General features: G+C 36.9%; 1 long non-coding RNA gene across 1 annotated transcript in view; it reads right to left on the bottom strand.

Annotated features, from left to right (window-relative positions):
• The window catches only part of LOC109027984 (uncharacterized), a 28,428-nt gene extending 6,032 nt beyond the window's left edge, over positions 1–22,396 (bottom strand). The window contains exons 1-2 of the long non-coding RNA XR_002007038.3: positions 22,107–22,396; positions 11,633–11,728 (exon numbers count right to left, since the gene is read on the bottom strand). This is a non-coding gene — a long non-coding RNA (uncharacterized lncRNA). The remainder of the gene's footprint in view (positions 1–11,632; positions 11,729–22,106) is intronic.
• Positions 22,397–22,855: the final 459 nt, after the last annotated feature.

The following is a 22,855-nucleotide window of genomic DNA, read 5'->3' as shown; positions in this document are numbered from 1 at the left end:
AGTCTAAGTCTCTTTGTAGGTCAGTCAGGACTTGCTTTATGAATCTGGGTGCTCCTGTATTGGGTGCATATATATTTAGGATAGTTAGCTCTTCTTGTTGAATTGATCCCTTTACCATTATGTAATGGCCTTCTTTGTCTCTTTTGGTCTTTGTTGGTTTAAAGTCTGTTTTATCAGAGACTAGGCTTGCAACCCCTGCCTTTTTTTGTTTTCCATTTGCTTGGTAGATCTTCCTCCATCCTTTTATTTTGAGCCTATGTGTGTCTCTGCACGTGAGATGGGTGTCCTGAATACAGCACACTGATGGGTCTTGACTCTTTATCCAATTTGCCAGTCTGTGTCTTTTAATTGGAACATTTAGTGCATTTACATTTAAAGTTAATATTGTTATGTGTGAATTTGATCATGTCGGTATGATGTTAGCTGGTTATTTTGCTCGTTAGTTCATGCAGTTTCTTCCTAGTCTTGATGATCTTTACATTTTGGCATGATTTTGCAGCAGCTGGTACCGGTTGTTCCTTTCCATGTTTAGCGCTTCCTTCAGGAGCTCTTTTAGGGCAGGCATGGTGGTGACAAAATCTCTCAGCATTTGCTTGTCTGTAAAGTATTTTATTTCTCCTTCACTTATGAAGCTTAGTTTGGCTGGATATGAAATTCTGGGTTGAAAATTCTTTTCTTTAAGAATGTTGAATATTGGCCCCCACTCTCTTCTGGCTTGTAGAGTTTCTGCTGAAAGATCCGCTGTTAGTCTGATGGGCTTCCCTTTGAGGGTAACCCGACCTTTCTCTCTGGCTGCCCTTAACATTTTTTCCTTATTTCAACTTTGGTGAATCTGACAATTATGTGTCTTGGAGTTGCTCTTCTCGAGGAATATCTTTGTGGTGTTCTCTGTATTTCCTGAATCTGAATGTTGGCCTGCCTTGCTAGTTTGGGGAAGTTCTCCTGGATAATATCCTGCAGAGTGTTTTCCAACTTGGTTCCATTCTCCCCATCACTTTCAGGTACACCAATCAGACGTAGATTTGGTCTTTTCACATAGTCCCATATTTCTTGGAGGCTTTGCTCGTTCCTTTTTATTCTTTTTTCTCTAAACTTCCCTTCTTGCTTCATTTCATTCATTTCATCTTCCATCGCTGATACCCTTTCTTCCAGTTGATCGCATCGGCTCCTGAGGCTTCTGCATTCTTCACGTAGTTCTTGAGCCTTGGTTTTCAGCTCCATCAGCTCCTTTAAGCACTTCTCTGTATTGGTTATTCTAGTTATACATTCTTCTAAGTTTTTTTCAAAGTTTTCAACTTCTTTGCCTTTGGTTTGAATGTCCTCCCATAGCTCGGAGTAATTTGATCGTCTGAAGCCTTCTTCTCTCAGCTCGTCAAAGTCATTCTCTGTCCAGCTTTGTTCCATTGCTGGTGAGGAACTCCGTTCCTTTGGAGGAGGAGAGGGGCTCTGCTTTTTAGAGTTTCCAGTTTTTCTGCTCTGTTTTTTCCCCATCTTTGTGGTTTTATCTACTTTTGGTCTTTTATGATGGTGATGTACAGATGGGTTTTTGGTGTGGATGTCCTTTCTGTTTGTTAGTTTTCCTTCTAACAGACAGGACCCTCAGCTGCAGGTCTGTTGGAGTACCCGGCCGTGTGAGGTGTCAGTCTGCCCCTGCTGGGGGGTGCCTCCCAGTTAGGCTGCTCGGGGGTCAGGGATCAGGGACCCACTTGAGGAGGCAGTCTGCCCGTTCTCAGATCTCCAGCTGTGTGCTGGGAGAACCACTCTTCTCTTCAAAGCTCAGATAGAAATGCAGAAATCACCCGTCTTCTGCGTCGCTCACGCTGGGAGCTGTAGACCGGAGCTGTTCCTATTCGGCCATCTTGGCTCGATTTTTACATTTTAAAATGGCTGTTTTATAAGTACTCTAAGGCATACAAATTGCTCTATAAGGTACTTAAGTCCTTTAACTTGTTATATGAGTTGTTATATAAGTATCCTAAATATTGTCTTTTGGTCCATAAAGCCTAAACTTTTTACTATCTATTTTGTTGTTGTTGTTGTTTTGAGGCAGTTTCTTTTTTGAGGTGGTTTTGCTCTTGTTGCCTAGGCTGGAGCGCAATGGCATGATCTTGGCTCACTGCAACCTCCGCCTTCCAGGTTCAACCGATTCTCCTGCCTCAGCCTCCCGAGTAGCTGGGACTACAGACGCCCACCACCAGGCCTGGCTAATTTTTTGTATTTTTAGTAGAGATAGGGTTTCACCATATTGGCTAGGCTGGTCTCGAACTCCTGACCTCAGGTGATCCACCCACCTCAGCCTCCCAAAGTACTGGGATTATAGGCATAAGCCACCACGCCCAGACACTATCTGATTTTTATGGAAAGTTTGCCAATGCCTGAACTAGTCGATAGCCCTTGGATGTCCTGGCAGTCTCTTAAATCCCACATTTATATTAACCATGCCTATCATGATGTCTGACCCATCAAAAGCCCTGAGACCAGAGAGGGCACTTATCCAATGGGGGCTAACTTATACAATATAAACAACCCATGCTGTATCCTGTCCTGAAAACATGGCCATGCCCAATCAGTTGTTTTCTCTTTGGAATTTTAAATAGGTAACATGGAGGAAATAAGATAGCAGGAGCTACTAGAGTTAAAAAAAAAAAGGTATAGAAAAAAGTCATGAATTAGAATCAAGTTTGGGATATATTGGGGTAGGAGGACAGAGTATGGGTACAAAGTCAGAATTATGAGAGAGCAAGACAAGCAAATGTTACGAGGAATCCAAAACCTTGACACTAAGGGCAAGTAGCTCTGAGACAGGGAATAGACATAAAAAGATTGCAACCCAAATATTCTGACTGAAACAACTCTTTTGCCTACTATAAATCCCCTGAGGACCCTCATGTCTTAGTCCTCATTGTAATCCTGGAACTAAATATTATTCAAATGAATCAAATAAAAATTGATTAACATTCATTAATTAAATCAGTGCACTTGCTTTTCATCTCATGCTCCAGTGGAATATCTTTTAATTGACTTTTGTTGCCGTTTGATTTGTATGTTGTTAGTCGCTCTTAATGAGTTTGCACCTTGACTTTCCAATTGAATGAGAAGACCCACAGGCTAGAAACAGCGATGAAAACAGCTTAATACCATTCTTTTCACACATTCTCTGAATGAATAGTTGCTGAGTGAATCATCAATATATTTTAAAATCTTTTTTGCTTTGCAAGAAGGCATGCAGAGTATATTTATATCAGAACAATCTCTTCAGTGGAGTGGAGGATCTTGCGCTCTTACATCTATAATTCTCTACCTCCATAAGTTCTTCCAAAAGATCTTATCCATCTACAGTATTTGGTGACTTTGTTCATCATTTTCCATCTCCCTGGTGAATTATGTTCATGTTTCAAGCTTTATAAATTTTCTCTGGGACACAGTTTTGGACAATTATAGTCACTTTGATTCCCAGCAGGATCATCTCTAAAATATTCCATCATCCCATGAAATAATAGATCATGGATCAGCCAGAGTTAAAATGTTTTGTTTTTGGGAATCAGACGTACAACAATAATTTTTAACATGACACGTGCTTGTATTGCTTGACATGCACCATCTAAAAATGATTTATGTTTAGACAACACCATTATCAAATGCTTTAGTGTTATGGTCCCTCAGTATTCTCGGAGCAAAACGGTGTGGTAGAATATTTGTGAAATGCTGTCAGGAGGCAGAGCTAATCCACGAGAAAACTCACACGTATTTTTGTAATACTTGAGCCATAACTTGGAGGTATGTAGACTTTTCTAGTAGCCTTCCTAGTTCCTGCAGTTTCTGCAGGATTTGGCTTTGCATGTGCCAGGGAATGTCACTGCTCCCTGTGCTCAATCTGGTTGTCTCCAACTTATTTAGTCAGATGGCTCTGGGGCACATCCAATAAGAAGCCAACCGCAAAAATGAGCAGTTGCTGTTTATAAAATCCACACATTGTTATATAATCCAGATGACAGCACAAGTGGGAAATGCTGCTAATATTCCGCTTTAACCACAATTTTAACACTTGCAGATAGCAAATGTGTGGCTGGGGCGTCTAGTTTTACATTAGGCAAAGTCCTGGTAGAAATAGAAACTTTATGAGCTAGGTCTATTACACTGAAATTTTATTGTGCTAGTTACATGCTGAGGCTACAGGGAGCAGGGAATTGGACCAATGTGAAGAGCCAAAGTCAGTTTTCCACAAAGCCCTTGGTTGGTTCTGCCATCATCTGGTGCTATGAAGTATTTAGCTATGCGCTTATTATGGCATAGTTTCCATTTCTAAATGTGACGCTGAGTACATATGCCGTTGGATCATTTCTAGAGCTAACTTTTACCTCTCAAGGAACATATCAGCACAGCTAAAAAAGCCATTTAAATATGACAGGAAAAATAACCAAAATAAAATGCATTAAAAACTAAAATAACCATAAATCTTTTGCTATTGTTAATTTATGAAGTTTCATCCTACCAATACTTCTTTGTATTTATCCATAGTCTACGTAATTTTATCAGATGGAAATATATTTGGACTCAAGTAACAGGAAATATGACTAATAATGAGGGTTTTTTTTCACATAACAAGAAGGTACTAGTTCAGTAGGACTAGTTTAGTCGCTCAATTATGTCAAGGTTCAACTGTAATTTACTTGTTTTTTCTTTAATGGGCTTGGGTGATTACTACAGCTCCAGCCATCATTGCTGTATTTGGGTTCAGAGAGTGGAAAAGGAGAACCATGATGCTAGATATCTAAATAACTGAAGATGTCTTCAGATATTTCCCAGGATAAAACTTAAACCATGGCTAATCTAGTGGCAAGGAAAATAGAGTGTTCGATGATAATGATTGACTTAGACAATGGTTAATTTTCTAAGAGTGGGCATACTAATGTTCAGAACAAAATCCACTTTCTGTTGGAAAGAAAGAAAGGTATTCTGGGCCCTGGGTAGGTGTGTGACAATGTCTGCAAAAACATCCTTTGGGGATACTCAAGTCTCTTCTTCTACAATCCCATTGGTTTCCCCATCTTTGCTTTTTCTTTTGGCCCTTGTTTATCTGACCCATCAAAATAATTTCTTAGTGAATTTTAAAGTAGTACCCAAGCCAATAATTAATACAGAACTAGTTATTATAAAAATTATACAAATTTAAGAGTGGAAGAAGAATGCAAAAAAACCCAGGTGACTTTCAAAGCAGGAGCTTTGGAGTCAGGTGGAATCATTTTTGAGTCCTGTCTCAATCACTGTTTCTTACCACCAGTGTGATTTAAATTTAGCTTCCTGAAAACCCAGTTTTATTGCAAAATGCAAATGAAAGCAATAATAAAAATGCAAATGAAAGCAATAATAAAAATGCTCAAATCAGAAAGTGGTTTTGAGGATTAAACCCTTGTCAAATGCTTGTCAAAGTGCCTAACCCATGGTAAAGCATAAACGTTTGCTATAGTGAAACAGTCATTGGTTAGAACTTGAAGACTATTTTGATGTCACTGTTTTATATAAATTTTTAAAAATGTCTAAGGTTAAATGTGTTGATTTGGGGCTCTATTAAATGTCTAGGATTGTTATGGTTCAAATACGTGTATTAATATAATGATGTAACATACGTGCTGGGCATGATAGAAGCAGACTCTAAGTCAGGTGTTGGAGACTCAAAGATGAAATGGTTGATGAGTTTAATAGCTTGGAAAAATTACAAGTAAATAAATAAATACACACACAAGTTGGTACATTTGGATGTTCATCACATTGGAGTTGTTCAATGGGAAGCGAGACAGAAAGTTCTGTTTAAAATTTGATTTCATACTTAGGTTTGTTGCATAGATGAATGTTAGAGAAACAGTTGGAATATGCACCTGGCATATAGTAACCAGCTGAAAAATGCTGCTTCACATTTTTTTTTTTTCTGTCTTATTTTTCTGGTTGCAAATGTTTAATCTCCATGTAATTAATATTGGTGTTGTAAAATTATATAATATTGGCCTGAGAAGATAATAACCAATGTCAGAGCCCTTTATATAAGGAACTAATAAAAGTAGTAATTATAAAAATGATAATAAAGTAGCTAATATTTGTCAAGGGAATGTGCTAGTACTGTGAAAAATTCTTTACATGCTGATTTCATTGAATACTGACCTCAACCATATGAGATAAGTTCTATAATCCTTCCATTTTAGAGGTGAGAAAACCAATATGTAGAAGGCATACATAATTTTTCCAAGGTTACAAATATAGTAAATATTGTAACTTGTGAGCAAATCCAGGTTTATGCCCACTCTAGCCTCCAAGCTCTTATCTCCAATGATGTTATGCCTCCTCTTGTCATTGTTTACTAATTACTTCACATACTAATGTTTGCTCAACAAATGGATTCACAAAATGAAACCTAAGTGGAGAATTTCTAATGGAAGATGCTCCTTCCTGCTCACTATTTTACTAAAGCCTTGGGAGCACCATGTGTTGCTTTTGTTTTCACAAGACTCAAGAGGGCAGACACAAATGAGCATTTCTCTAATGACATCATCTATTTTCAAAGGCAGACTTGGTTCTCCTGCTTGTATTTTAGCTTCCTATTTTAATTTCACAATATAAGTAACAAGTGCTCTTATTAACTATTTGAAAATAGGAAAAAAATTAGGTTTAAAACCAGGGAAACATGTCCTGCACATTGTTCAACACCTTTTGGGACTTAGTGATCTCTCAGTGCTTTCATGTTCACCTCCCTTAAAATAGCCAGTAATTGTGCTGTTCATTCATTCGTCTGAAGGGAAAGGAGAGGACTAATTAGGATGGCAATATGAATGATATTCTGTTTTTCATCAACTGTGCTTCTGTAAAGTTTAACCAATTTCTATTAACTGAAGGAAGAATTGAGGAAAAAAAAATTTGAGAAATTTGTGATGCTGCTAGGCAATCCATACTTGTGGTGTGTACAATCTATAAAATTAGAGTGTAAAATTTACAAAAATAAAACCCATCACCTCCCACTTCTTCCTCCATCCCCCAACCAAATGGTCTGTTTCCTTGGGGAACTCTTCTCATTTATTGACATTTCTATCTGTCCCATTTCCAAGTCAGATATCTGAAAGTTGACTTTGGCTCTATTTTACCTCACCTTCTAAATTGAACCAAGTATGAAAAAATATAAAATTTACAATTCTCAAATCTTTGTTCTCATCATCCACCTGGCGCTACCTTCAGACCACCAACCTATATCAGCTTCACTTGAATTACTGGAATGACCTATTGTCTTCAGCGACGAGCATCATTCCTCAAGCTGTTCTCCAAGCTCCAGCAAATAATCTTTGTTTAAACAAAGCTGATACCATTGTTTTTCTCCTTATCAATCTCCTGGAATTTCCTTTCACTTTAAGAAGAATTCAATATTTGTTTAGATGATTCCACTCTGGAGAGGACTTAATCTCTGCTTACTTGTTCAACTTTTCCCCCATCTGCTTCTCCCCTGAGTCATGGTTCAGTGATGATGAACGGTGCATGGTTCTTTGAGAAGCTTCTGGTCTCTATCACTTCCAGTAGTCTGTAATGATATTCTTGCTGCCTAGAAACATTTGCTTTCCTTTATATCCATTTTGAGTGGCTAATTCTTCACATTGCAGCTTAGAAATTACTTCTCTGGGATGCCTTCCTTGATTTTTAGGACTAGGTTGTGGCCTTTCTATAGCCTAACCCTTACCACAACGCATACTCACCGTAGTCTACTACCTCTTTGAAAAACTATGTATTAATCAGGTTATATCCTTGTGGTCTAGCATGCAATAGTTGTTCAGCAAACACTTACTGAAGAAATGGCATGCTGATAGGAAGGAAACTGGGGCCATCTGTGGAATTACTTCTAGTAAAATGTATACCTTTGGCTCAATTATCCTATATTTTGAGATAAAGCCTGTGAATGTGTCTATGTGTGTGTGCGTGTGTGTGTGCGTGTGTGCATATACATGTTTAAAAGTTATTAGGGCTATTATTGTCGGTATTTCCTTTTCTAAGCTAGATAGATAAACTAGGCTCATTCAGAAGACTGAGAGCAATTTTTAGATTTGAGGTACTCAGCTCACCTGTATTTGTTTTCTATTGCTATATGATAAATTACCACAAAATTTGTGTCTTAAAATCATACCCATTAAATATCTCACAGTTCTGAAGGTCAGACGTCTAGCTCAACATGGCTGGGTTCTCTGTCCAGAGTACCACAAAGCTGAAATTAAGATATCATCTAGACTGAATTATCTTCTCCAAGATCTAGGGAAAACAAGTCCTCTTTTAAGCTCATTCTTGTTGGCAGAATTCAGTTCCTATGGTTGTAGGACTTAGGTCCCTGTCTCCTTGCTGGCTGTCAGCTCTCAGTTTCTGGTGGCCTCTTGCATTCCTCATGGTCTTCCCTTCCATCTTCAAGCAAGCTATGGTGTGCTGAACCATTCACATGTTTTCAATCTCTGACTTTCCTTTCTGCTGCTGGAGAAGACTTTCTGCTTGCACAGGGCTCATGTGTTTATGTCAGGCCCACATATGCTCTTTATCTTGCAGTCAATTGATGTGGGACCTTACTGACATCCATGAAATCTCTTCAGAGTTGAATCAAATACCTATATTGGTGTTTGATTGAATAAATGGGAAGTATGCATATATCAGGGGCCAGGAATCTGGGGCCATCATTGTAAAATTCTACCTACCACACCACCAAATTATATAAAAAATGAAAATAAATGAAAACCAATTAGAATATCAACAACAAAATTTGGTGATAAGAATTGGGTTTGAGTGGCAGGAGACATGCTCTAATTTTTGAAGGGAAATCCAGCTTCCTGATAATATCACACTTGATATTATGTGCTGTGAAACTTGTCCTATACAAACATTAATAGATGTAAATTCAGGGCTGCTTTTTAGCTTCTGTTCCAGGTTAGATGACTTTCTAATTCACAGCCTCTGTTTGGCCTTAGGCACATGTTTTACTGAATTCCTCATCTTTCTCCATTTTCATTTCTATTACCATTGTCATCATCATTTTTAATCACACCATTTACTGAAGATTTACTCTGTACCAACATGCTAGGTATCTCACTCCATTTAATTTCTTCAATAACTCTTACCTAGTTATGAGTGTGCCCATTTCATTAATTCACTTAAGACCAGTCAGCAAATAGGTAGTCGAGGCTCTGGTTGTCAGATTCTAAAGTCCTTTTCTTTCTCCTCAATGTTATACTGGTGGCTTTCAAGGATGTGATAAACCAGGTTCATTCAGGAGTATGTGTTGGAAAGATAAGGATTAGAATTCAATGCCTCACACTTCCAGGCTTATCCTTCCAGCTCTTTAGCTGTTGAGTCAATAACTGAAAAGATGCCCTGCCTGCCTTCTAAGAAATTGGCTCCTGTGGGCAAATGACACAGTCTTCATTTATTTCCTCTGACATTATGAATTAATTGTGAACTAAGTGACCAAATCATCATAATACAATTGGCCTCTAAATACTAAATTGTAAACTTGTGTGAATCAGGATCATGTGTCCTATAACATTTCTTTCTTTCCTTTTTAATTGAGCTTCACTCTGACATTCTCAGTAAAATCTAACAATGGGTTGCTCTGTTTCAAGAGTTAGTCAGACCCAGCTGTTATGAAAATAATATGTTTGAGAAAATTGACTTGACATTTGATGGCCTTACGATACTTCTGACAGGATATAATCAACTCATTGGGGAGAAACAGAAGCATTCCTTGTATAGCCACGTTATTTCTGGGCATGACCGAATTCCCTCAAAGTGGAGTGGGTGAGTTTTCAGGGCAAGCTGAGACTTCGTCGCCTCGAGCCCTGCAGTCAAAGTGACTGAATGTACTTTTTCTTCCCTTGTCCACTGCCCTTGATCTGATGAAAGGGAAACATTACTTTCCTAAGCCAACAATTTCTTTTTTCTTCTTCTTTTCCTCTCCTGAAGTCTAAATTTATTACAAGGGCTTGGGTTTTAAAAGAGTCTCTCAGTCTTTCTTCCACTCAGGAACAGCTGGGACAACTCTCTTGGGAAAGTGATTAGAAGCAGGAAGTGGCAATTGGGATTCCTGATTTCAGTTCCCAGGCCTCTCCTGAGCTCTCTGTGGGACTCTGAAGGGCTCATCTCAACCTCTTTGCTAAGTTCCTTGCTATAAAATTTCAGCCTCTAACTCTCTGCTGCTTTGCTTGTGTTCTTTCCCAAACACGCAATATGAAGAACAGGGAAGAGAACGAACTTTAGAGTCGAAATCCCAGCTCTCTGGGGTCTAGAAAGTGATCGAGCTTTTTCAGGCCAGATTTTCATGTTTGTAAAATGAGACCAATAATGAGACCAATAACTTTGAAAAGCTACCATAAATATCAAATGAGAGCAAACATAGAAAATACTTTACATAGTTCTTGGCAGGTCTTTTAAATTCTATACTAGATTTACTTGCCCGGAACTTTCTGCAATTTCTTTAAGTCATTCTATTCAATCTGTCAGTAAATATGTGCTTGACCTTATGTTTTTTTAAAAAAATGCTTCATAATAAAATAATCATATTAAATTGAATTATTACAATTAGAATTTATATATATACTATAAATGTCAGCTTATAGAGCTTATTGTTAAGGCTGTCCTCACTTAATGTTCTGATTCACTGTATCACAACCTCCACCAGAAAAGGAATTGTGTCTATCTTATCATGTCTGTGTCATGAGTATCTAAAAAAAGTCCGGGGTGAGAGGGAATAGTTTCCAGATGAAACTGTTCCAACTCAGATCACTAGGCATTAGTTAGATTCTCATAAGGAGTGTGCAGTCTAGATCCCTCACGTGTGCAGTTCATGATAGGGTTCACGTTCCTAGGAGAATCTAATGTCACTGCTGATCAGACAGGGAGGTGGAGCTCAGGCGGTAATGCTCATTTGCCTGAGCTCACCTCCTGCTGGGCAGCCTGGTTCCTAACAGGCCACAGACCAGTACTGGTCCATGGCCCGGGGTTTGGGATCCCTGACCTAGAGATTTGCTAAATGAGTAAATTATGTAATTAATTAAATGTCTTTCCAAATATTTTATATTCTCTATGTTTGGCTTTCCCTTGTGTATTTTATATCAGGGGTTGGAAAACTAAGGCCTAAACACTACCTGTTGTCTGTTTCTGTAAATTTAAATTCAGCCATGCCCATCCACTACATAGTGCTTATATTTGCTTTTGCACTGCTGCAAAAGCAGTTTAATAGTTGTGCCAGAGACTATATATATCGTGAGATGCAAAATGCTTACTGTCTAGTTCTCTGTCTTTTACTAGAGTGATATTTCCAAAGTAAAAATCCAATTATTTCACTATCCTTGCTTAAAGTCCTCAGTGACTCAATCATTGTCATAAAGAAGTCTAATATTTTTCTATGACGTGATCTGAACCCTGTCAATCTCTGCAGACTCATCCCTTGCTACTTTTTTTCTTAAACCATGTAATTTTTCAGCCTGTGAAAGGTGCCGGACCTTTGTGTAAGCTATTGCCCGTGCTGGGAACACTGTTCCTTCCAATTTTTCCTAGTTAACCTCTACTCATCCTTCTTGAATTTGCTTAAACATCATTTCTGTGGGAATGCTTTCTCTGAAGTTACCTGTGAGAATGCTTTCTCTAAAGAAGTTAGTAGCTTCTTGTTCATGGTCCAATTGCATCTTGTACTTTTCTTATTCCAGCACTAATCAGCACTTTGCTAATGATAAAACACACATGCAAAGGGATTATTCAATTTGACCATGGTAGTAAGCAGAGAGTTTGGGATTTGAATTGAGATCTGTCTAAATCTAATGGCCACTTTCTTTCTATCACACTTTGCATTTGATTAATATCTAAGATAATATTTATAGCACGTGGAGTCGGTACAGGATGAGGTATGGGTCTAATGAAGCATAACCTTGGGATTTTCTAATGAATGTACAATCCCAGCCACAGAATTAGTAATAATGGTAGCTGCGACAGACCTGTAACAGTCAATTTAGTTGGCAAGTGCCAAGATTTATAGATGTCCCTGTCGTTATAAGTCATCTGCTGTTTCATAACAAATTACCCCAATACACAGAGGCTTAAAAGAACAACGCTGTATCATCTTACAGTTCTATGGATCAGAAATCTGGGTGTGGCTTAGCTGGGCACCTCTGGCTCAGCATCTCTCAAAAGGTTGCAGTCAAGTTGTAAACCAAAGCTGTGGTCTCATCTGAAGACCTGACTAGAGAGACATCTGCTCCTAAGTTTACTCACATGGTTGTTGGAAGGCCTCAGTCCCTTCCCATGTGGTTCTCTCCACACAGCTACCTCACATCGTGACAGCTGGCTTTCTCCAGGGAAAAATGATCTAAGAGGGTGAGGCACAACTCCCAACATGGAGTCTTCTGTAACTTAATCTCAAAAGTGACATCACATCATTTTAAACATATTCTATTCATTAGAAGCGAGTCAATAGATCAGGCCCACACAGAAAAGGAATTAGACAAAGACATGAATACCAGGAAGTGGGGATCATCGGCGGCCATCTTGGAGTTGGCTTAGTCTCCTGCCCTTACTTTGCATTCCACCTGTGAAGTTTTAGACGCCAGAGATTCCTTCAGATTTAAATTATAGGTTTGTTCATGCTTTTCTACAGGAACATATGGAGTATTTGCATATTGACATTTTGGGTTGAATAATTCTTTGTTACTGTGGGCTATTTTGTGCCTTACAGGATGTTTAGAAGCATCCCTGGCCTCTACCCACTAGATCCCAGTTGCACCTCCTCTATTCAGTTTAACAATCACAAAAATGTCTCCAGACACTACCACATTCATAGATTCATCAGAAGTCACCCTTGGGGGCTGAGGCTGAGTTAGTGAGGAATGTTGCCAGCCTCAACGAAGTCAGGCTTCTGCCAAGAGAGATTATGAACAGATGTAGGGCAGGTAACTGGCAGTGTTGTTTTAAAGAAATCTAAATCCTAACTTACATAGTTCTGGGTAACTGGATAATAGGATAAAAATATGAAAAACACTTTGTAAGGTTATAAGAGCCCAGGTATGAAGGTATTAAAAAGACAACTTGAGTCCATATTCTATGCCCAAATCTCTCAACAGTAGAAATTCTGACTTAGAATGACTAAGTTTATCAATGCTTAAAACTTAATTCCCTCTACTTTTATCTATTAAACATTGATTTTCCCAAAGAATTTTGACATCTTGTTCTCTTATTCCAGAAATTGGCCTAGGTCTTAATACATATTTTATGAATGAATAAATGACTTTTATTCATCCCTTTGGCTTTTACCATTTGTATGTAAACAGATGATATTAGAGCATAAATATACAGCCCAGAGAGCTTTCTTATGCTCCAGCTCCATTCATCTTTCATTTATCTGCAACATCTGTGTATGCAGGTACCTTTCAAATAGATTAATTTAAAAAGTAAACTTATCAGCTCTTTCCTAGAATCTTTTTCATATTCCTGAATTTCACATCTCAGTGATTACCAAGATAGAAACATGAAAATAATCTTTGATTCATCCTTTTTCCTCATCCCACTTCTCATAATGCCCTACCATTCATTTACATGAATGTTCATTAAATATGAACATTTATTCATTCCACAATCATTCTTTGAACATCTGGTGTGTATTAGGGACTGTGGCACTTCTCTCTACCACTACCAACACTGTTTTCATTCACTATCTCATTACATTTTATCCAGAATAATGATATTATTTTGTGAGTGACTGGGGCTATTTAATGTGTTCAGACTATGTAAGTAAGGATTACTTGACAAGAAAACCAATCATACTAGATCAATCTATTTATTATTTTATCACAAGTTGATATCTTTGATTTATAATTAGAACCATATTTAACTTTAGTCCATTCATATAGAATAAGTGGTGGGAAAAAATATCACACAATGAATTTGAGAGAAAGTTAAGATAGAGCCAGTTGCTTTACGGTGATTGAAATGAAATGCTTACTCAGAGTATGTCTTCTAGTCACCAAAACAACCAGATGACTTGTTACAGATTTCCATCTATCCAATCCTAAAACATTCATTACTTTAATTGCAGTAGATCAACACTGTGTTCATTCTTTCCTTTGAACTATGAAAGAAACACTCACCTCTATTCTCTCTAAGCTTCCGTTGCTTTCTGAAAATAAGGCAGTGCTCAGGAACCTTATGTTAAAAGTAATAACAGTGCCTGGAAATAGCCCTGTGCTGTGAAGCAGGAGTGTATTCTCATAGTAGATTGCCTCACTATGAGTCACAAGACCCATTGCTATCTTTTGGTGGTGGGTTGGTGATTATGAACAAGTCACTTAAGCCCCCTGAGCCTCAGTTCTGCCATCTCTAAAGTGGAGATAATTTCCTGACTTCTTCATGGCATTTTTCTGAGCATTATATAAAATTTTGTTTGTGAAACCGTTTCAGGGTTATAAACACTACATAAGAAGGTGAAATGTCTTTTTCAGAGTGTCATTATTAATTCAGGACTCTTGTTACTTAGCCTCTCAAATGTTATTTTTCCTCTCTGCTTAATGGGAATAATACCCAACAATCTGCAATGTGGATTAATGTGAGACTTATGACTCAATAAATGTTAGTCCCTCAACATTCTTGATGTCTTTTATAAGAAATATTTTTATGAATAAGAATGATCAAAATATCAAATTCAAGTTTTTCACACTATTTCAATTCTATTGTCCTACATAATATAAACCCAAAGTTGAACAAAGCTAGCATTATTAGAAAAAATTGTAGTTCAGCTTGCTTCAGACAACAAGCAGACAACTTTCCATGGGAGGAGTCCCTCCTGTGGGAACCTCTCAAATAAACTTATGGCACAGAAGGGTGATACAAAACATGTTTTTTCCTTGTGAGCTAATGGCTCTCAGTAAGAGACAGATGAGTTCAAGGGTCGGAAGCATATACAACCTATGAGTTAACTCAAAATTGATCTAGATTCAATGCAATGAAGTCAAAACTTTATCACACATGTTGTAGAAATTGACAAGATGGCTAAAAAATGTATATAAAACTCAGAGGCCTTAAAATAGCCAAGAAAACTTTGGAGAAGAATAAAGCTAGATGACTTACACCATCTGATTTCGAGATTCACTATAAAGCTACAGTAATTCTGGGACTTTGGTTGGTGACACAAGTCTAGATCCATGCATAAATAGTCAATAAACTTAAGATAAAGATGCCAATGCAATTTAATAGGGAAGAGGAAAGCCTTTACAATAGTGCTGAAACAATTGAATATTCATATGGAGCAAAATAAATCTTGAGTTCTATCTTACATCCTACTAAAACGAGTTAGAGATGGATAATAGATCCAAATGTGTTAGTAAAATCTATAAAATGTTTTTAAAGAAAAAATAATGAAGTATCATTACAGCCATAGAGTAGATTAAGATTTATTAGACAGGACACAAATACACTAACCATTAAAAGGTGATAAATTAGACTTTAAGTAAATACGTCTGCCTACCAAAAGACACTAGTAGAAATATGAACAGGTAGGTCATGATTGGGAGAATATATTCACAAAATATATGTGACAAAGAAATTATATCCAGAATAAATAGCTCCTACAAATCAATAGCAAAAGATAGACTTATATTACTGTCCAAGATGAGATATCAAGAATTAGATTTACTCTCTTGATTGAGAAAAGCCAAAAACACCCCCAACATATATAAGAATAAGATATTCAAGACATCAGTAAATAAAGGAAAATTATTCTTAAAAAGGGAAAAGTATAAGATGAGATCTATAATTTCTTCATATTGATTCCTTGAGAAAGTTTACATGCTGAAGTACATGAAAGAAAAACCAAGACAGAGCCTAGCAAACTTCTTGAGTTGAAGAGATGTATGTGTCTTGGGAGACATAGGTTTCTGGAGTTTGCAGGATGTAACTGTAAAGGAAAGAGCTGCATAAAGATAGAACTCTAGAAACTTACAGAGATTCCCCCTTGAGTAATCAGCTGTTTACTGATGAGCTCATGTGTGTGAAGCCTGGGAAAGAGCCACTCAAAAGGATAAGAGATGAATGTGTTGCCCTCATGCTGAGCTAGAATTAGTGCTTATCCTGTCAGACTAGAAAATCTAATGATTCATGGAGTACTGAATAAAATATACAGAATGGTTTTGCCTTAGTATTGGGGAATAACTAGTTCTAGATTTAGAACTGCTTTGGTCTCACCTAATAAAGCTTAACAACACTCCAAGGGATAAAACTGTTTCCAAGTAACTTACCTGCATTCCAGAGCAAAGCAAAAGCAGAATTATTGGAAACAAGTCTATCTAGTGTCCAACAAAGTAAAATTCACAATGTCTGTCATCATATAATTTTTAAAAAATACCAGGCATGCAAAGCAGACAAAAATATGATCCATAATATGGAGAAAAACCAACCAATTGAAGCCACACCAGAAATAAAACAGATGTTACATTTGTCAGGCAAAGACATTAAAACAGTTATTATAACATAATTCTAGCTTTTAGAACATTCAGTGGAAATATGGAAAAAATCTAAAGGACCCAAATCAAATTTCTTGACATTAAAAACTACTGCATGTGGAATAGAAGACATACTGGATGGAATTAACATAATATAGACATGGAAAAATAAAGTATCAGTAAACTTTAAGGAAAAGAATGAAAACTATTTGGTATGGAACATAAATAAAAGAGAATATCTTTTTTAATAAAAATAACAATAGTTGCAGAATGACTTTGAGCAATGTAACCTACAAATAAGTGGAGCTTCCAAAGGAGAGGAAAAAGGGGGTGACAGATAAATAGTCGAAAAAATAATTGCTAAAAATATTCCAAATTTGATGAAAAGTATAGACCTCCAGATCCAGGAATCTCAATGAAACCCAAGTATAAGAAACATAAACAAAACTATAACATAAAATATCAGAATTAAATTGTTTAAAACTGGAAGTAAAGAAAAACATCTTAAAACAAGCCAGAGGGAAAACACATTACATACAGAACAAGGAGATGTAAAGCAGCAGATTTTTCAAAACCAATGCAAATGTGTAGACAATATAGCAACATCTTTAAAGTGCTGTAAGATAATAATCAGAAAACCAATACTCTGTCAAGTTAGAATACTAAACCCAGCGAAAATCTTCCCAAAATGAAGGCAAAATAAAGATTCATTTAAACATGAAGCAGCTAAAATAATTTATCACCTACAGGACTGAACTACAAGGAATATTTAAGAAAATCCTTCAGGTAGAAGAAAAATGATACTTAATGGCAATATCAATCTACACAAAGGAATGAAGAGCACTGGAAATCTTAACCCCATGAGTGAATACATAACGTTTTTTCGTATTATTTAAGTCTCTTTAAAAAGGAGTTGGCTGTTTAAACAAAAATAATAATGATACAGTGTAAGATACATAACATTTAAAGTTAAAATGTATGACAACAATAGCACAAAGGTAGAGAAGGGAAAATAGTGTTAGAACTGGAAGTATAAAGTATTATACTATCATCAATTTTTATACTATAGGTGAAGTTGTATAATATCACTAGAAGTTAGATTGTGATAAGTTAAAGACGTATGCTTTAAACCTCAAAGCAACCACACACAAAAAAGAGGCCCAGCTAATAAGACAACAAAGACGATATAAACCTAAACGTCTTAGAATTCACATTACATTTTACAGTCTAAATGCTGCAAAATGAAAGATTGTGGATAAATGAGCAAAACCTAATTATAGTCCCCTTAAAGAAAAATATCAGTTTAAAAATGAAGACAAAAATATGTTAAAAGTAAAGAGACAGACAAAGATATACTATGCTAACATCAATCAGAAGACTGCTGGGGTGGCTGTATTAATATTAGATACACACAAAAAATACTTTGCAACACAGAGTATTACCAGAAATAAGATGATTATTTTGCAATTATAAATATGTAAATTCTTCAAGATAATATAATTCTAAACATTTTGTGCACCTAGTAATGATAGATAAGTAACCCAGTTAAAATGAACAAAAGATTTGAGTGGACAAAAATATATATCAATACTTATAAAGGAGTTCAACATTATTAATTTGCAGGAAAATGTAAATTTAAAACATGATGAAATGCCATTGCATATACATTAAAATGGCTAGAATTAAAATGATGAATTTCATTCCTAGATATTCACATAAGAGAGAAGACAGATGTCCACAAAAAATATTTGTACAAGAATTTTCATAGCAGATATATTCATAATAGCCAAACACTAAAAATAAACTATTTGTCAGCCAAGAGGTGAATGAATAAATAAACTTTGCTATAGACATACAATAGAATACTTCTCGACAATAAAAAGGAAAAATCTACTGATATATGCAACAACGTGAATGAATCTCAGAAGCATAGTGAACAAAGTTACAAAGACATACAAACTGTATAATTTCATTTATATTAAGTTCAGTGAGAAAAATTGTTCTGTAATGATAAAATGAGAACACTGGCTGCCTACATTAAAGTTGGGTATTTACTAGAAATGAATATGTGGGAACTTTCAGGAGTGATGAAAATGTTAAATCTCTTGCTTTGGGTAGTAGTTACATGAATGTATATATTTATCAAAACCCATCCAATCATATAGTTTGGATTTATAAACTTTATATAAAATATACCTCACTTAAAATAATGCTATGTATATTCAATTCTTGCCAGGGTTGTGTAATTGATCACCATAAGGTTTGTCATTGCAGAAAACTGTGACAAAAATAATTGAAATTATTATTTATTGAGTCCTTATTATAGGCTAGGTATGATGTTAGACAATTTAAATAGATTATCTAGGTTAATTCTCAAAATAACCATGATGGGATGCCTGTGTGAGGAATCTCCAGAACCCTGCCCCTATTAAATAACCATTTAACTGCTCAAAGTGTTTTTTTTTTTAAAAGAAACCAGCCATTTAAACTGTCTGGATATTTTCTTAAGGGCATACAGCAAATGGCGAAACATCTATTCAAAAAAATTTACTAAATCTTGGCAAGAGCAGTGAAACTGTGACATTTGGTTCATGACACACTAATATACCTTCCCCCAGCTTAGTGTGTCAGAAGCTCTCCTCTGCACAGCACTCAGTCTCTCTCTCCACCTAGTTACCAGTTTAAGGCTATGGTTTCACTCCAAGAGTGAGTGGCACTGTTATCTCTTATTCCTGTAGCTCCATGTTGCATAAGCTCTATTCTGGGTAAGCATGGTCCAGAGGCTGAGTTCACCTTCCCTTAATCAGCTCCTACTTATGGGATAAAAGATCTGATCCAGGTAGAGCAGTCTGAAAATACTAGACCCTGAAGGTCACTTCCCTAGTTTGTGTATAAGGGAAGAAGTTCCATTGTGGGAGAGGCAAACTGAGAATACCGGGGGTTACTGTCCCTGCCCAGAGCCTTGTTCATACAGCAGGTGTGTCATTATAAGAAAAGTGAGTCGCTGTTCCTGCCCTCAGCTCTGGTACAGTAATAAATAATACAAGGTTTTGACCCAGATGAACAGTCAGATCTTAAGGACAGAATCTCCAGAGATCTCCCTAAATGGACTGACTTCACCTGTAAAAGAGTCTGGGGAAGTGTATGCCTAAAGGCACAATGGGGATCCTAGCATGATCAATCAAGAGAAGGCTGGTACTTTCATGATCCTCAAAGTGAAAATGAAAATGTTACCAGCTAAAATTTTAACAGAGAGAATCAGAAAAATAGTTAAGAAGAATCCTATTAGAGTTAAACCATCCCCCAAAACTGGCAGTCTCATGCCCTACAAAGGATAGAATTCTTGAGCAATTGATGCCCCAGGACATTGCCATAAACAACAGAGCAATTAAGTAACAGTAAAGTCTAATATTTGAGTGTGAAGCCAATACACATAGATCAGCCAGGTGGTCAAGGAAACTGCATATACCCCAGGCTGCACCCTTTTAGAAGTGACATCAGAGCTGTACACTGTGGGAGAACACTTTACTAAACCAGTCCCTTCAAGTCACTAAAATAAAATTAAGTAAACAAGCAAATAACAAAAATGAAGCTCTGGTTAGGGAGTCAGTTTCCATACATGTTATAGTGTATTATCTAAAATATGTCTATTTTTCAGCAAAAAAATTATGACACATTCAGAGAAAGAGGAATGTGTGATCTATGCACAGAAAAAAAAAAAAAGATTGAGCAAAAGAAACTGCCTGTGAAGGGGCCCAGATGTCAGATTTAACAAAGTTTTAAAGTTGATGGTTTCAATGGTAAGTTTTACTTATCTAAAAAAGATGTATTAGTAGCCACTCTTTTCAAGTTCCTCTGAAAAATAGAAAAGGAATCAGTTCAAAAATTAGAAGAGGAAGGACTACTTCCTATTCTCTGAGGTCAGTTATTACCCAGGTGACAAAACTAGAAAAAATAAATCTTAGCTATAACATAATATATTTTATGAATACATACAAAAAATCCTCAATAAAATACCAGCAAACTGAATCCAGTATCATATAAACATGATTGAATACCATGACAAAGTAGAATTATCCCAGGAATGTAAGGATGGCTTAATATCTGAACTAAATTATGTAATGCATAGTATCAATAAAATAAAGAATAAACAATGCATGACCATCATAATACATACAGAGAAAAATGGACATGATACAACACACTTTATAATAAAAACACTCAAGAAGCTAGGAAAAGAAGGCAACTTCCTCAACTTAATAAAGTGCATCTGTGAAAACTCCTTAGCTAACATAATACATAATGGTGAAAGACTGAATTAAATTTTGTGTATGCTTTTCCCCTAAGATCAGGAAAAGTCAAGATGTCCTTTCTTATTACTTCTATTCAACATTTTACTGGAGATTTTAGTCAGGAGAATTAGGTCAGAGAAAAATGAAATAAATGACATGCAATTTAAAAATGAAGAAGTAAAACTATATTTGCAGATGGTATAATCTTGTATGTAAAAAATCATTAAAAATCAAATAAAATCTGTTAAAGCCAATAAATAAGTTTTCTATGGTTTCAGTACATAAGAACACCATACAAAGATTGATTATATTTCTATACACTGGCAATGAACATTCTGAATATGAAATTCAAAAACAATTTATTTTATGATAACATCAAAAAGAATAAAATACTTGGGGACAACATAGTGCAAGACTTGTACATTATAAACTAAAAATCATTGTTAAAAGTAATTAAAGAATTAAGTAAAAGGATAAATATCGCTACTGTTACGCATCAGAGAGCAAAATATGCTTAAGATGGCAATACTCCCCAAGTTGATCTACAGATTCAATATAACCTCCTTCAAAATACAGCTAGGTGTTTTGTTTTTTTTTTCCAGAAAGGGACATACTGGTTCTAAAATCCAAATGGCAATGCCAGGGACCCAGAATAGCCAAAACAATCTTGAAAAAGAAAATAGAATTTATACTTTCTGATTTAAAAACTTACTACAAAACTTGATTACAAGATCAAGACTGTGTGGTTCTGACATAAGCAAAGACACATAAATCAATGGAAGACCATGGAGTTTCCAGGAATAAATTTATACATTTATGGTCATTTAATTTGTACCAGGACAATAAGACAGGGGCACCTGAATATTAATATGCAAAATAATGAAGTTGGATCATTTCCTCACACCATACATAAAAATCACCTCATAATGGATAGCAGAAAGAAGATTAAAGAGTGTGAGGAGATCTTAAAGGTCACTGAAATAGAGGCCTTTTGCATATGAACATCAGGTGGCAAGTTTACTGGCTATTAGCATCCAAAGTAGTATCCCATTTCATGCCATTCAGAGTTCTTTGTCTGGACCAGCAGACTGAGCCACCCCACTGTTCCTCTACAGACATTATCGTAAAGTGAGGCCCTCTCTGCTCCATTACCAGGCAGATTTCCAGGCATTTAGAGCACCACTTGCCCAGGTCAGCAGCCTGAGCCATTTCACCCTTTCTGTGCAAAGATTGTGGTAAAGTGGAGCCGTCTCTGCTTCAGACCCAGGTAAATCTCCAGGTAATCAGAGAACCTGCTTGCCTAAATCATCAGCCTGAGCTGGCCTACCTCTCCTGTGCAGAGACCATGGTACAGCAGGGCCCTCTATACTCTGCACACAGGCAAATCTCTAGGCCATCTGGAACACCCACTGTCCTGGATTAGGAGTTTAGGCCACTTTCTCTCCCCATGCGTAGAACTTGGAGCCAAGGAGATTTTTCAGTTCTGTGCCTAGGTACACCTCTGGGGGCTTGTTGGCTGCCCACTGGATTCTCCCTCAATGCTGGTGCTTGTGCTTGCCACGGAGGGACCTGTAGATAGGCCTGACTGGTCCAGTCTCACCCATCTTGCCCCCCCAACCCCCTGAGGCTAAGCAGAGGGCTCAGACCACTGTGTACTCCAGACATCAGACCATTGCCTATGGCAACAGAGACCTTCTCCCAGGGAGCAAAGATCAAGTTTATAACCGTTCGCATTGTCTACAGTTGGCTCTTACCCATAAGCGCCATCTACTGGCTCATAGTTTGAACCGCACACCCCAATATAAAAACTGCCAACAGAAGTGCACGGGGCTATAGAAGCACAGCCAAAACCCCCTACCCAACAGTCGCATTCCCTAAGGGACAGAGAAAGGGAAAAGGAAAGAAAAAAATATAGAGAGAAGAGATTGGATTAAGATGGCAGATAGGAAGCAGGACTAGCTTGCAGCTCCCATTCGGGATGACACAGCAGTGTGTGGAGACACACAGCAGTGTGTGGAGACACACAGCAGTGTGTGGAGACACACAGCAGTGTGTGGAGACACACAGCAGTGTGTG

The sequence above is a fragment of the Gorilla gorilla genome, chromosome 7 (assembly GCF_029281585.2).
Source record: "Gorilla gorilla gorilla isolate KB3781 chromosome 7, NHGRI_mGorGor1-v2.1_pri, whole genome shotgun sequence".
Taxonomy (NCBI): domain Eukaryota; kingdom Metazoa; phylum Chordata; class Mammalia; order Primates; family Hominidae; genus Gorilla; species Gorilla gorilla.
The sequence above is the reverse complement of the archived record's forward strand: the minus strand, read 5'-3'. Positions and strand labels throughout refer to the sequence as shown.